Genomic DNA, 15522 nt, shown 5'->3' with positions numbered 1-15522 from the left:
TGTGTGTGTGTGTGTGTGTGTGTGTGTGTGTGTGTGTGTGTGTGTGTGTGTGTGTAGGCGCCTGCGCGCGCGCCCGCGGGAGGGGGTGAGGTGATGCGGGCAGACAGTAGCTGCTGGGCGGCCCTGCATCTTTCTTTGGTGGTTTAGAGAACCTGGAGGTGGCGGTGGTGCTTGGATTTGAGTCCTGGGGTCACCCGGGGCTGCTCAGGTGCTCTGGTCTGGCTTGTGCCGCAGTGGCTGCCGCGATCTCAACACTGTCAGCCGCAGCTCCCTGCAGCTCCGTCGACAGGGTTGGGGTAGCTCTTGCTACTACCCCAGCACAGTCCACCTCTAACCTGAAGTCCAACACTTTGGCTTCCGCCTAAGGGTCCCGAGGAATCCCCAGCAATGGGGAGAGGGGCAGATGTTCACAACGCAGCCTGCCCCGGGAATGGAGATGAAAACTGCCCAGAATAAACTAGTGCGAGGTGGCATAGGGTTCTAACCCTCCCCCCCGCCCCGCCCAGGCAAACGAGGGGGTGGGGGAGGCATCTGACTATCTCCTTGTCTCCAGGCAGCGTCCACCCCCACCCGACTCGCTGATGCTGGGTGTTTGCACTCAGCGCAAGTGCAGCGCCTGTGTGGGTGTGGGGGTTCTCACGAGTGGGGGCCAGAAGAGGACTGGGTCACTGGGCTGCAGCAGGAACAAAACTGAAGGTGTGCGTGGATGTGCGAGACAGAGGGGACTCAGCTTCGGAGGCAGGACTGACCTCCTCCCCACTTTCAGTTATGCTTCTCCTCCATTCCAAAGAGACTCCAGGACGAGCTGGGATTTCATCTTTTTGGCTCCAGAAGTGGCTTTGGGGAGGGGCATCAGTGGAAGAGATTAGGGCTGGGTGGGGTCTGGCTATATGGGGAATTCAGAGTTATATCCTATGAATGTTTTGGAAAGGATCTGGTTCAGCCAGCACTGAGTTCACAGGGGCTGAAGCATTGGAGGAAGGGTTAAGCCTGGGGTGTCATCACCTGCATCCTTTCCTCCTGGCTCTTCTGAGAGCCCGGGACCAGTGAAGCTTGAGGTACTGTTTGCTCAGCTCTAGCACAGGTGGAGCCTACGATAACCTGCTGAACTTTTCCCACATTGGATGACGGTAGTGTGGGAGAGCAAGGGGACAAAGGGGAGAGGGATGCAAACAGAAGTAGATGGGCCTTCCCTTATTAGGCAAACCATGTGCCTGTTAAGGAACTGTGCACTACCTTTCCCATACAGTCTGTCTCTGATGAGGTCCCACCGTAGTGAGGAGCTTACCAAGTACGCTAGAGATTGCAATACACAGTCCTAAGTACAGGTACTAAGATGCACAAACTAGAAACTTAGGAAGCATCCTTACACCCTTTTCTTTTCCCTTGTTTTGGAGGCTGTGACACAAAGTCCACACTCATCCTCAGATATGAAGGTTTCATTCTCTGGAAGACAGCACTGAACTATCAGCTCCCTTCGGAAGTCATTTGAACAGAACACCAACTTGTTCAAGGTCATGAACCCTTTCTTGGGTATCTTTCATCCAATGACTGGTCAGCACAGAGGTATAAAGGCACAGTTCCCTCATCCCTCTGAAGGGTGACTCTGAAATCTGTGTACAACACTCCAGGTTCTCCTTTGAGCCTGACTGAGGACTTTGTTGGGACTGAATTACTCCTCAGCCTCTCTCTTTGCCTAACCTTGTTTTCATTTTCTCTTGTACAGGTGTTGACTTCTAGAGCACTCTTCAGTAAACATCCTTCTCAGTAATCTCTGTTTTAGAGTCTGCTTCCTGGGGAATAGTAACTACATTGCTCCCATATTCAATTAATCACAAACTACTGTTGATTTTAGCTACTGACTGACTCTGTTTGCTTATATATTCAGCAGTCTCTTGTGCTACAGTCCTAGGCTCCTACGAGGGTCACCACACTGGCAGTCCTCTATTATGTTGCCAGAGTGTATGTTCAGAATACCTTTCGAATCATGCCAATCTTCTGATGTTTGCTTTTAGGACAGAGGAAATCTTTCAGTGGGATCTATAAAGCCCTCATGGCCTGGCTCAGGCTGATTTCTCTAGGTGGTTTATTTAAGTTTCTGTAGTTTTTGTTCCTTCTGCTGTAGACATAATGGCTTTCCTTCAGTGCCCCATTACCTTTTTGCTTATGAGCATTCCAGTCGTAGGACTTTTACACATGCTTTCTGGACGGTTCTTTCTTCCTTACTCATCTATCTGATCTCATGTCAAAGAGCATTCTGCAGAGATGTTTCTCGACTTCCTTAGGGTGATTCCTCTAATCACTCTCATCCTTGTACAATCATCTCTTTGTGTAGCTGGACCTGTGACTACAAAGAGGTCTGACTTCCATGGTTATTTTATGTGGGAAAAGGGATTTTGTAGGTGGAATTAATGTTACTAATCAGTTGTCCTCAGAATAGAGATATTATCCAGATAATCCTAACTGAATCAGGTAAGCACTTTAAAAGCTAAGAGTTTTCTCTGGCTGGCCAGACAGCAGCAGAAATTAGAATTTTGAAGAACAAGAATGATTCTATACACTATTGGGGCATGAAGTAGGGTGTTGAGATAGTGTCTCAAACAGCCCTGGTTGACCTGGAACTCACTGTGTAGTTGAAGATGACTTTGAACTCCTGATTCTCCTGTCTTTACCTCCCAGTGCTGCTGGCATGACAGGCCTGTACCACCATGCTCAACTCAATACACTATTTAAAAAATACTTTATTTTTATTATTTTTATTTTATTTTATGTGTATGAGTGTATCGCCTGCATGCATGTAAATGAAACCATGTCAAATAATGCCCGAGATCAGAACAGGGCACTAGATCCCCTGGAACTAGAGTTATGGATGGTTGTTAGGACCAATGTGGGTACTGGGAATGGAACCTGGGTTCTGTGCAAAAGCAGCCACTGCTTTTAGCCACTGACCTATCTCCCCAGCTTTCTATTTTTTAAATATTAATTTAAAAATTTATGTGTGTGTGTGCGTGCGTTTGTGCATGCATATACCTGCTGAAGTCAAAAGGAAATGTCAAATCCTTGGAGCTGGAGTTACATGCATTTGTGAGTCACCGAATATGGGTGCTGGGAACTGAACTCATGTCCTGTGGAAGAATAGCTAACACCTTAACTACAGAGCCATCTTTTCAGCTCTTCAATGCATTATTGATGACTTGAAGAGAGGGGACCCTGTGGAGGGATGACAGCAGCTGTTGCAAGCTAGAGGACGGATGAGGGCACAGGGCCAGGCCTGAGAGTGGTCTTTAGCTGAGAGCAGTTCTCCTGTGGCAGCCCTAAAAAAAACAAAAAACCAAAAAAAAAAACAGGGACCTCAGTTCTTCCTGGAATCCGTAGAAGAGAATTCAGCCTAGATGAGCTCAGCCACACTATGCAGACTTCTGGCCAAACAAATCTGTGAGCTGACAAATGTGTGACTTTAAGCCATTGAGCACATTGTATAATTTGTTACAGCAATTATAAAAAAAATGATACACCTTCCAGTTAGGAAGGCATAGAGTGGAAACCCTTGTAAGCCATCGAAGAAGTGGGAGTAGTAGAGAGATTGCAATGTGGAAAGTAATTTAAAAGGTGAGGCCAATTCTCATGAGACAGAGAATGGCTTAAACTAAAGTCATGGGAGGAATGGAGAAAATAGATCCAAAAGTTGTCCAGGAAGTAGGAAGGCAAAATGTAGAGACTGTAGGGAGAGAGTAAGAGACAATGGTGACATAACAGTCCATAAGATTTCTCATAACTGAATAGAAACTGGTAACAGTGACTGTGTTTGAGGCCTGTTACCTTTAATTCTATTTTTCCTTGCAGAGAACTATAAATTTAGGCCTAGTATTGTTTTTGAGTTCATCTATTATTTTGTTTTATAAATTTTAAATTGTCATACGCAATATTAGCCGTCATTATAGTATTTTAAAAATTAGTTTCTGTTAATTTTCCTCCCCCTTCTCCTATATCCCTCAGATCTGCTTGCACCCCCAATGGACCCCCACATCCTCCTTTCCGCTTTCCTGTCATATGCATCCTCCTGCCCTCCCTTACTTCCTTAATTTCTCCTCTTGCCCTGTTGTGGCCTCCTAGACCCACACTTACCCATGTAGATACGTACATGTAAACATTATATATTAGGATCCACAGATGAGAAAGAATATGCAATTTTTGCCTCTCTGAGTCACCTAGCTTAATGTACTATTTCCCAATGTCATCCGTTTTCCTGCATTTTTATGATTTCATTTTTCTTTACTGCTAAATAACATTCCATTGTGTATATGCAACACAATTTCATTATCCATTCATCTGTTGATGGACATCTAGGAGGTTCCATTTCATAGCTATTGTGAATAATGCAACAATAAACATGAATATGCCAGTATCTCTGTGATTGGATATGGAGTCTCTTGGGTATATGCTTAGGAGCAGTATAGCAGGTTGAATGGTATTTCTAACCCCCCTCCCCCTTCTCCTCTTCCTTTCTTTGGTCTTTTTTGAGACAAGGTCTCCCTGTAGCTTCAGCTGACCTGGAACTTGCTATGTAGACCAGACTGGCCTCAGTCTCACAGAGATCCACCTGCCCCTGCCTCCTGAGTGCTGGGATTAAAGGTGTGCACCACCTTACCCAGCTTATTTTTCTTCTTTTGTTTTACTTATCATTATTATCTTGTGTGTGCATGTATGATGTGTTTGTGGTGTATACATACTATGGCAAGCATGTAGAGATCAGAGGACAACTTTGTGGATTTAGTCCTCTCTTTTCCACCTTTACGTGGGTTCCAGGGATCAAACTCCAGGTTGTCAGGCTTGCTTGTCAAATGCCTTTACCTGCTGCACCATCTCTCTGGCTCTTCTTTTTTTCATCTTCTTTTCATGTGTATATGTGTGTGGTGTTTACATGCATGAGGGTGCATGTCCGTGTGCAGGTGCATGTGTATGGGTATGCATGCGTGTGCACATATGTGTATGTGTCTGGCCCAAAGCTGTTGTTAGGATTTCCTCGATTGCTCTTCCAGCCTTCTTCCTTGAGGCATGGTCTCTCAATCAAGCCCAGAGCTCACAGATATGGCTAGTTCCACTAATCAGGTTGTTCTGGAGATCCCTTGCCTCTTCCTTCATAGGTTAGAATTACCGGCAGGTCATCATGCAGAGTGTGCATTCACATGCGTCTAGGGATCTGAATTCTGGCCCTCTTGCTGGCCACCAAGTGCTTTACCACTGACCCATCTCTCCAGTCCTGGTAGTTCTATTTAAAGATAAATTTTGATTTATTTATTTTTATTTTATGTGTATGAGTGCTCTGTCTGCATGTGTACACATGTACCTGTGTGTGCAATGCCTGCAGAGACCAGAAGAGGGTATTGGATTCCCTGGAACTGGAGTTGTGGATGGTTAATACCCACCATGTGGGTGCTAGGACCCAAACCTAGATTCTCTGCAAGAGTAGCCAGTATTCTTAACTGCTGAGCCATCTCTCCAGCCCTGTAGTTCTACGTTTAATTTTTTGAGAGACCTTCCTACTGAGTTCCATAATGGCTGGATTAGTTTACACTCCTACCATCAGTGAATCGGGCTGCTGTTCCCCACATCCTCTCCAGCATCTGCTATTGTTGCTTTTCTTAATGATAGCCATTCCAAGTTGAGTGAGATGGAATCTGCCAGCAGTTTTAGTTTGCATTTCCCTGATGCAGGCCCAGTATTATCGGTTACTATTTTAGGTGAAAAAACTATGGTTCAGAGAGAGATTAGGCAACTTTCCCAAAGCCAGAAAGTTACTAGGTAGAGGAATTAGAACTAAAATCAGGGATTTTGTAATATGAATCTAGAAATAAATAAGGCTTCCCAGAATGTGTAGAAGTCGATCATCTTCTTTTCTCAGTTTTACACAGTATATATTTTTAAGAGAAGTAAGCCTTTATTTCCATGTTTTCCAAACAAAGTTGAATGAGTTTGTTACTTTGTGGGAATCAGTCAAAGAGACCGAATCCTCATCTGACTCCCCTGACTTCCTTGGTTTCATCCTTGGCTGGGGCAGTAGAAGCAGCAGGAACAGCAGTGGGGGCAGTCACAGGGTAGCAGCCACCAATGCAAATGGATCAACCAAGAATGCCATGACCTTTTTTGTAAGTGGGAAGGTATATCCAGTCTCCCCAAAGTCAGGATCTGCGTGTACCCATTGATTATGGAATGTGGCATTGAGGCAACAGTGGAGTTACAAATCTGTAGACAAATACTCAACACTGAGGACACCCTCCGGGAAGGGAGAATGTGGGTTCCTCTGTGATATCAAAGCTACTGTCATTGTCAAACACCTGCTTGATGATCGGCTCAAAGGAGAGGCGGAGATGCTCAGTGTTCAGCACTGTGGCTTCACTGGCTCCCACTTTGTCTCTGGTCCCCATCAGCTGCACATCGCTCAGAATTTCATGCAGTCCTAGAGATTGTAGTGATGAGGTCCAAAGCCTGGAAGAAAGACTTCCTGAGTCCCACACCAGTGTTCTTGGCTGAACATGGGGCGATGACACCAGCACAGGCAGTAGCCAGCACCTGTGGCCAGCATCATGTCCCTGGTCTCAGTAAGGACCTTTGGTGAACATGAAGTCCACATTCCCCCCCAAAAGGCAAAAGTTTCTTTGGAGCTGGGTTGCTTTTCAGGTGCTCCCAGATGGCCTTGACTTCATGGTGTTCTTGCCCATCGGCTACACAGCCTTATCTCCCAGGGACATGTGGATCTGCTGTGTTTGCTTGGAGCCCATACAGTCTGCTTTCATAATGAAGCATTCAAAAGTTGGGTGATCTTAAGGAAGTAGCTGAATTTCCAGGTCGCACTATTTTCCCTGGGTCTCACAACAGTACATGAGGGATTGCCACACAAGGTTGAAAGACAATGTCACACTAATGAGGATGCTTGTGAGAGACTCCTGTTTTTTTTTTTTTTTTCATCTTTTATGAACTGAAAAATCTCCTAAATTTAATCTTCCAGTTAAGTGTGGTGGTTTGCACCTATAATTTCAGCACTTGGAATGCCAAGGCAGAAGAGCTGCCACACATTCAAGGCCAGCCTGGGTTACATAGAGATAGCCTTTCTTAAAAGACAAATAACAACAAGCAACCCTTCCCACCCCCTCCAAATCCCCAAATCTTCCACGATGACACAACACACACACACACACACACACACACACACACACACACACACACACTGAAGTCAACTTCTACTAGCAGATTTAGACATGTTAAATTTCACTTGCCTCTTAGGCCTCTAAGGAGAAACTATAGTAGGAAACTGAGTATACAATTAAAGAGAGAATATACGATAAAACTAGAGAATCGGAAACCTGGACTATATATGTAAAATTTTTTGAAGCATCACTTAGTTTGTTTCTTCATTGCTGTGACAAAATACTCTGACCACTACCAACTTGGGGAGGAAAGGGTTTATTTAGCTTACATATCCCAGGTCACAGTTCATCTGGGAGCCCAAGGTAGGAACTCAGGGCAGGAACCTGGAGGTAGGAGCTGGAGCACAGGCCATGGAGGAATGCTGCTTACTGACTTACTCCCCTGGCCCCTGCTCAGCCTGCTTTCTTATGCAACACAGGCCCACCTGCCCAGGGGTGGCACCACCCACAGTGGGCTGGGCCCTCCCACATCACTCATCAAGAAGATGCCCTTCAGACATGGCCACAGGCCAGTCCAATGGAGGCAATTCCCCAATTGAGGCTCCCTCAACCCGGGTTGTCAAGTTGACACTAAAGCTATCCAGCACAAGACAGGATTACACTAGCTAAGATTGGCCTTGAACTTTCTATCCTCCTGCCTCAGCCTCCCAGGTTCTGGGATTACTTATAGGTGTGTGCCACCAGGTCTGACTTGAGGAAACTATTTTTTAAGTTTGAAGGAATTTATCACATTTATTTATTAATTGTATCTATTCACAAGTGGGTGCACGCATATGCCCTGGAACATATGTGGAAGTCAGAAGACAACTGTGTGTGTTGGTTCTCTTCCACCAGGTGCATCTCAGAGATCCACCTTAGGTCACCCTTCTTTGTGGCAAGCACCCTTGCGTGCTGACCTGGAGAAGAACATTTTTAGGGTCCGTGTAAAGAAAGGCCAATCTGTAAGAGATGGAGAAAGGAAGAGGAGAGACAGAGGAAGGGATGGAGGAAGAAGAGCCAGAAGAAAAAGATAAGGGAGAGGAGGAAGGGGAAGAGGAGAAAGTGGAGGAGGAAAAAGAGGAGGAGAAGGAAGAACATTTGGAGGGAGAGGAGGAGGAGGGAAAAGAGGAAGGAGGGGAGGAGGAGGAAGGGGAAAAGGGGAGGAAGGAAGCGGAGGAGGAGGAGGAGGAAGAGGAGGAGGAGGGAAAAGAGGAAGGAGGGGAGGAGGAGGAAAGGGAGGGGAAGGAGGAGGAAGGGGAAAAGGGGAGGAAGGAAGCGGAGGAGGAGGAGGAAGAGGAGGAGGAGGACGAGGAGGAGGAGGAGGAGGAAAATGAGGAGGAGGAAAATGAGGAGGGGGGAGGGAGAGGCGGGAGTAAAGATCACAATGCCCAAAGAGAGCTAAGGAGAATGTGCTGAGTCCGTTCAAGTGCTGTTCCTGGGCGAGAAAATGAAGGAATGAAAACCTGTTCAGAATTTAGTGACCTGGAGCTCTTTGAGAACCTTAGAAAAAAGCTGTTTTGGCAAGTCATTGAGGCAGAGGACAGAGAGAGGTGGGTACACTACAAACTGAAGGTGCCTGGAGGAAGTGGAGTGACTGAATTCAGGTGACTATTTTTTTATTTATTATCTTTATTATTTTTATGTGTATGCATGTATTGCCTGCTTTGTAGGTAAGTGCACCAGTGTCGTGCAATGCCCTCGTAGGTCAGAAGAGGCTGTCGGATCCCCTGGGCCTGGAGTTACGGACAGTTGTTAGCTGCCATGTGGGTGCTGGGATTCGAACCCGGGTCTTCTGCAAGAACAACCAGTGTTCTTAATCACTGAGCCATCTCTCCAGCCCCTCAGGTGGGTATTTTAAAATATGATTATTAAGGAACAGAAAGAGGGTAGAACTAGACAAGAATGTGGAATGAAAGATTTATTTTTAATCTGAACTCTCAAACTTTTTCTTCAGATGGAATTTTTCCAATATAGAGAAGTCTGAGGTATGGGGGCAGGGCGTGGGGGCATGGGGGAGGCTAATTAATGATGCCAGGCTCCCGAGAAGTCAAGAAAGAATGGGATCCGGAGCAGAGTAGAGGTCCTAGCTCCGACAGTAGTAGAGACTCAATCTCAATTGTAAGAGCAGATCAGAAGATTGAAAACATGTCCTGAGCAACCAGGTAACAACTATATTTTCCTCCATATTTTCTGCAGCAAAGTGTGCTTTATGGCTCGAATAGCGACTGTGAGAAAAGTGAGAAGCAAAGCTTCCAGATGAAGGTTCTGAAGGACAGAAGCGAATCCTCTCTTCCTGGCTGCCCCTTCCTCAAGCTGATTGTAGCTGTGAGGGCAAGTCACCTCTGATGGCTCAGTGAAGCAACGTGGGAGGAGTGTCAGTGTGACAGGAAGGAAGAAGCCCGTGTGTCCTTTACCATCCCTGGCTCTTCTGTATAAAAAAACCCCACACTCTTGTCTCTGTAATTTTTTTTTCAGTATTGTCATAGCAACCTCACTGGAATCTTAACTAATACAGTAGATTTGTACAGTTGGTGTGGAGCTACTGTCTGTTAGTTTCTACTGTGTGTGTGTGTGTGTGTGTGTGTGTGTGTGTGTGTGTGTGATGTGTTCTCATGAGCACATTTATGTGTGAGTGGGGGCATACAATTGCTATGGCTCATGTATGGGGGTCAGAGGACAATCTCAGGTTCCTCACCTTCCACCTTGTTGGAGACAAGGTCTCTTCTTTGCTGTTTGCTAGCTGGCTTGAAGTCTTCTGGAGAGTCACCTGTCTTTACTTCCCATCTTACATAGTGTAGCCTGAAAATTACTCATTCCTCTGAAAAGAGTGGGTGACATGGGGCACCCTGGGGAAAGGGGTGGAGCTGAAGCCATATTGGAACTCGGAGGGAGGGATGAAGGTACTGCCAAATTGGAGCGTGGGCAAATGCAGAGAGAGAGAGAGGAGAGAGAGAGAGAGAGAGAGAGAGAGAGAGAGAGAGAGAGAGAGAGAGAGACTGGGTGGTGAACGGAGGGAGCATGGACCAGGATGAGATGAGGCACTCAGACCATGGGGTGAGATGGTGTGTGGACACAGCTGTGTGAAACATGATGGGGACTACCAGGGAGCTCGAATGGCACATGGTTATGAGAAGCCATTTCTTTGTAGGTCACCCCCTCCCAAATGTCATATAAACTGCAAATTTCAAATAGAACTGTGTTAGGTTGGTTTTATTAAGTAGCATCAGAAGGGGAGACCCAGTGACTGAGGGCCGGTCTCCCAGAGGCCGGGAAGGGAAAAATTTAGTGAAACGTGTGGGAATACTGGGGTTGTAGATCACACTACTGCATGCAGCTTTCCATGGGTTCTGAGGATTTGAACTCGGAGCTTCACACTTGCTTGGTGAACACTTCATCAAATGAACCATCTTCCTAGCTTCATGATTTCTCTTTCCTTTCTGAAGTTGGAGGTCTGGTTATCAGTGAGTTGTCTATGTGAATGTGTGTGTAATGTTTATGTGCATGTATGAGTGCATGAGACTGAAATTCTAGGAGCCAAGATAGTTACACAGCAACAACAAAACCCCACCAAATGTAACAGAGATGGAAGGCAGAGATCAGAGGAATCCGGTAAGATCGTCAGGCAGTAGGGAGGGCCCAATGGAGAGTTGGTGACTGAATTTCCAGTGGTCTGATTCCCTGTAGAGCCCAGTTAGCTGGATTCAAACATTGAGAATGTTGATGGTTTAGTTCATCCAAAGTTGGGATTTTACCAGGTGGATAGTATAGAAAAACAGGAACTAGAGTGAGGTATCTGAGCGCCAGGAGCAGCATCAGAGAGTCCAGGTCCCCAGCCCCATGAAACATGAGTTGTAAAAGTATGAAAAGCCACCTCTTTCTATAGAGAACAGACCATCTTTCTGGGGCTGCTGATTTTAGTTGCCACAAGAGTTAGGAGAACATGTTATTTACTACTGTGTTGTTTTGGCAAAATAGGTGACCTAAACAACTAAGGGAGCAAAGGCTGCTTTGCTCATGGTTTCAGACATTTCATATATCATCGTGAGGTAGGTGTGGTGAAGCAGCGTAGTTCAATTCCTGTAAGGGAGGAAGAGGTCAGGGAGAGATACACCCTACATGGACAGACTCTCAGTGACTTCCTCCTCCCACGTCTCGCCTTCCATAATCCTACTAGCTCCCTGTAGTCTATTCACATTTGAATTCATCGACAGATAAACCATTGATTAGGTCAGGGCCCCCATAATTGGATTATTTCTGGAAATGTCCTCACAGATTCATGTAAACGTGTTCTTTACTGATCTCCTGGGCATCTCTCAAGCCAATAGAGCTGATAGTCAAGACTAATCATCACCAAGAGTAAGACTAATCATCACCAAGAGTAAGACTAATCATCACCAAGAGTGTTCAAAAAAGTTGAGAATACATCTTTGCTGATCGTGGAAAATGAGTTATGGAGAACAAAGCTCTTCTGAGAAGCCTTGCCACACAGCTGGGTCAGGGGCCTCTTCTGGGTGCTCTGTAACACCCTGTAGCTCTCAATATGCCGAAGCTACAATCACGTGTCTTGTGATTATTCTTTTTCCTGCCTGTGTTCCAGTGGGTCAGAGCTCCTGCCTTTGTGGCTATTTGGGATAAAGCTCTGAAGGAGGTAATGAACGTGAAATAAGGTCTTAGAGGACCCAGAGACCCGGTGTCCTTAGAGGAGGTGATCAGCTATTGATCTATACTCCTTTTCTTCCATATCCCTCTCCCTCTCCATAACACAGGATAATCATATGGGGACACACTGAGAAGGCAACTGTTTACAAACCCAGAAGTCAGTCCTTGAAAAAAAAAAATGAATCTCCTGGTACATTGATTTAGGATTTTTTTAGCTCCAGAACTGTGAAAAACATTTAATTCTGTTATTTAAGCCACCCAGTCTGTGGTATTTTGTTATGGCATGCCCATTCTCCAATAGTTTCACAAACCTCTCCCCACACATTTTTTAAAATTTCTTTTTTTATTTTATGTGTATGAGTATATTGCCTGCATGTGTGTAAGTGCACCTGTGTCGTGCAATGCCCATGGAGGTCGGAAGAGGGCATTGGATCCCCTGGAACTGGAGTTAAGGGTAGTTGTTAGCTGCCATATGGGTGCTGGGAATTGAACCTGGGTCCTCTGTAAGAGCAGTTAGTGCTCTTAACCACTGAGCAATCTCTCCAGCCCTCCACATTTCTTTTAAAAAAATCTGTGTGTGTGTGTGTGTGTGTGTGTGGTGTATAATGCGTGTGTGTGTGGTGTATAGTGTGTGTGTGTGTGTGTGTGTGTTCAGGTGTGCATGTGCCTTGGTATGTGTGTGGTGGTCAGAGAACAACCTTCCACCTTGTTTGAGGCAGGGTTTCAAGTTTGCCACTGTATAATAGGCCTGGCTAACTGGCCTACAAGCTTCTGGGGATCCCCCTGTCTCTACCTCCCGAGGTGCTGTAGGAGTGTTGGGATTCTAGACATACTGCATCTGGCTTTATGATTCTGAGGCTCTGAACTCAGGTATGGTAAGCACTTTGCCCACTATGCTGTCTCCCCAGCCCTCCAAACTCCTTTCATTACTTACTTTCTATCTTTTCTCTGTTTCTATACTCAGGCCTTGGCTCTAGCTGAAAGGTCCTACTTGGCTTCAGGAACCTTGAATTGCTGACAATTCTTTGTGCATGACATGTTTAACATCACTGTGGTCTGTTCTCATCGTCTAACTAAATGCTGATGGGTAATGGACTGTGAAGGCTAGGAGACAGTGAACATGGTTTAATTAATTTAGCAGTGCTGTGGATTAAACTCAGGGTCTTGCTCATGCTAGGCAAGCACTCTACCACTGAGCTACATTCCCAGTCCGTTAAGATGGTCTATAAATATGGAAATAATACTAAATAATAGTCACAGTGGAGAGTGAAGAAGAGAGAGATTCTATGTGCAGGGCTGGTGGGGGGAGTAGAAATGTGCTAAGAGGGCAGAAGCTCATTTCTCCAAATAAGGAAATTCTATCTGTACCAAGGACCATCCAGAATTTGGAGACAATGAGGGTGTGCAGAACAGGAAGCAGGGAGGGTTTAGATCAGAGCAAAGGAAACTACAAAGTAAGTATGGTTATTCATAGGAAAATACCTGAATCCGCATCCTAAGAATAGGCCAGAAATTCAAGTGATCAAAAAGCAAGTCAAACCAGACGACACTGTAAAACACAGCCAGGTTCTATCCTGAGGGGAGCTATCTTTTTCACTCAAGTCTTGATCTGCTAAAGTTGTGTTTGGTTTTTGTTTGGTTTTGAATTTTGGGGCTTCTAGACCACCCACCTTGATTCTTGCAGCTAGAATAATGTACATTTTCCTTGGGGAGGTTTTGATCACTGGTGCATGTTCTGAACCCAGTAACCCAAGTATGACCTTTCTTTCAGTAGTCTGTATTATAACTGAGTTAAAGGGGAGTACATAACTCTTCAGTAAATGCTCAGGAGAAACAGCCAAAGAGAAGAGAATACAGTGCCTAACGGGAGGCCAGATAACCTGTGTCATGAAGCGCAGCTTATTCTAAGCAGCTGACAGGTCCACAAAGTATCAGTGTTTCACCCAGGAAGTCCAGCATTCACACACAGTAGTGCCAGAGCCTTGTAATAAATAAGCTCTGCCTCCAGCAGCCTGTGGCTCTGACAAAGCACACTCAGAGGCAGTTAAGATCCATGTAGGAGAGAAACCCACTCAGCTTTGTCCTTGGGTGCCCAGCTTGCTCCTTTCCCCTTTTACCACTAGCTCCCTCTATGTCTGATTAGGTTGTCTTCTCCCTACATGCTTCGAGGGCTCTGCGTTTCTATGATGTGTGGATGTGCTCCCTCGCTGAGCTCCTGCCTACGCAATCCCTGCCCACGCAGGAGGTTCTTCTCTTGGGTTAATTAAACAAAGAGGGAGCTGGCTGGGAAGGCAGGCAGACCCAAGCTGGAGCAGGCGGGAATGCTGGTAGAAGATAGAAATCAGGGACAGGGTTGCCCTTTCAGGTCCCTGGAGGAGAGCACAGCCCCATAACCAGGGACCAGCTCTGGCTCAATGGTCATACCTGGCAGCAGACTTGGGTGTTGGTTAAGGAGGGGCAGAGATCTGCCAGGTCAGGGATTCACTTAAGGGTTAACTAGAACCAAAGGGAAGGCCACCCAGAGACAGCTTTAAAGAATGGGGCCCCGAAGGATATGCTGGTGAAGGATAAGGCTCAGAGCAGCAGACTAAGGCACAGAAACCTGGAAGGCAATGACAGGAAAGGGCCGTTGGGCTTCCGGGTCCAAGAATCTGGGGATGAGAAATGCAAGGAATTTACAGTTTGTGAGGAAGCCAGTCCTGAATGTTCCCAGCCTTTGGTGGTGCTGACCTCAGCAGAGCAGCTGGTAGCTCTGACTTTGAACAACTCTCAGCAGTGTCTCTTAGCTTCACTATTGAAGTATTTTAACACTTGTGAAAAAAAAAAATCTAAACAAGGGGTTTCACAGACCAATCAAGATCACACTGCCTCCAGTATCTCCCTTGCCCCTAAGATTCCTCTTCTCCCTGAGTATTATTACTCTCGGTTTTCAAAGTAATGCAATCCTGAAGCATACGAGAGAGTTGGAAAGAGGGGAGGGAAGGAGTGCCTTGCACCCTCTGCTGGCTAGACCTGGCACTGCCAGTACAGCCCAGCGACCTTTAGAGGCCAAGCAGAGCTAGACAGCTTGACGTCCCAATGCACAATGGCAAAACCATGATTAGAGGGAAATGAGTAATAGTCATAGGTAATATTTGCAATTGAGAAATCTGTATGTGCCAGGTGCTGGTGGGAAGTTTACGTTCATAAACTCATTTACATTTTAATTCTCTGGCTTTTGCTTCCAACAACCCTGAAAAACTTTGTAGAACAGGCTGAGAGTGATGTTTCACATGGAAACCCTAACTCTGATAGGCACCAATTAATTGCATGTTTCCTCAGGGTGAATGGCCCCTCTCACTGTGAATCTGATTCCCTCCCAAGCTTGATAGGTTATTTCCATCTGTCTTCCAAGCCTAGCAGCCAAACACTAAGAAAGAAAAGGGATGGAGTGGGATGGACCTAAACATTTTCTCTAAGTGAGTTGCTAACTGGGAAAACTGAGGAGGGTGTACATCCCAACAAGGCCCACGTATCTTGCAGTCATGACTTGTGAAGAGAAGAGGGTGAGTCTAGGTCCTCTGGAAGGGAAAAAAGCTAAGCCTTACACAGTGGTGCGCCCAGCAGGAGGCCTTGAATAGTTTTGACACCCTTGTGCAAATCTAGCAGCAATGCCCAGACCTCTGCCCACTTCTCACAG

At 45.9% G+C, this 15522-nt stretch overlaps 1 pseudogene; it reads right to left on the bottom strand.

Annotated features, from left to right (window-relative positions):
- Positions 1-190: 190 nt before the first annotated feature.
- On the bottom strand, positions 191-14265 carry LOC103737590 (annotated as a pseudogene).
- Positions 14266-15522: the final 1257 nt, after the last annotated feature.

Source organism: Nannospalax galili, unplaced genomic scaffold (assembly GCF_000622305.1).
Source record: "Nannospalax galili isolate Female #2095 unplaced genomic scaffold, S.galili_v1.0 scaffold398, whole genome shotgun sequence".
Classification (NCBI taxonomy): Eukaryota; Metazoa; Chordata; class Mammalia; order Rodentia; family Spalacidae; genus Nannospalax; species Nannospalax galili.
The sequence above is the reverse complement of the archived record's forward strand: the minus strand, read 5'-3'. Positions and strand labels throughout refer to the sequence as shown.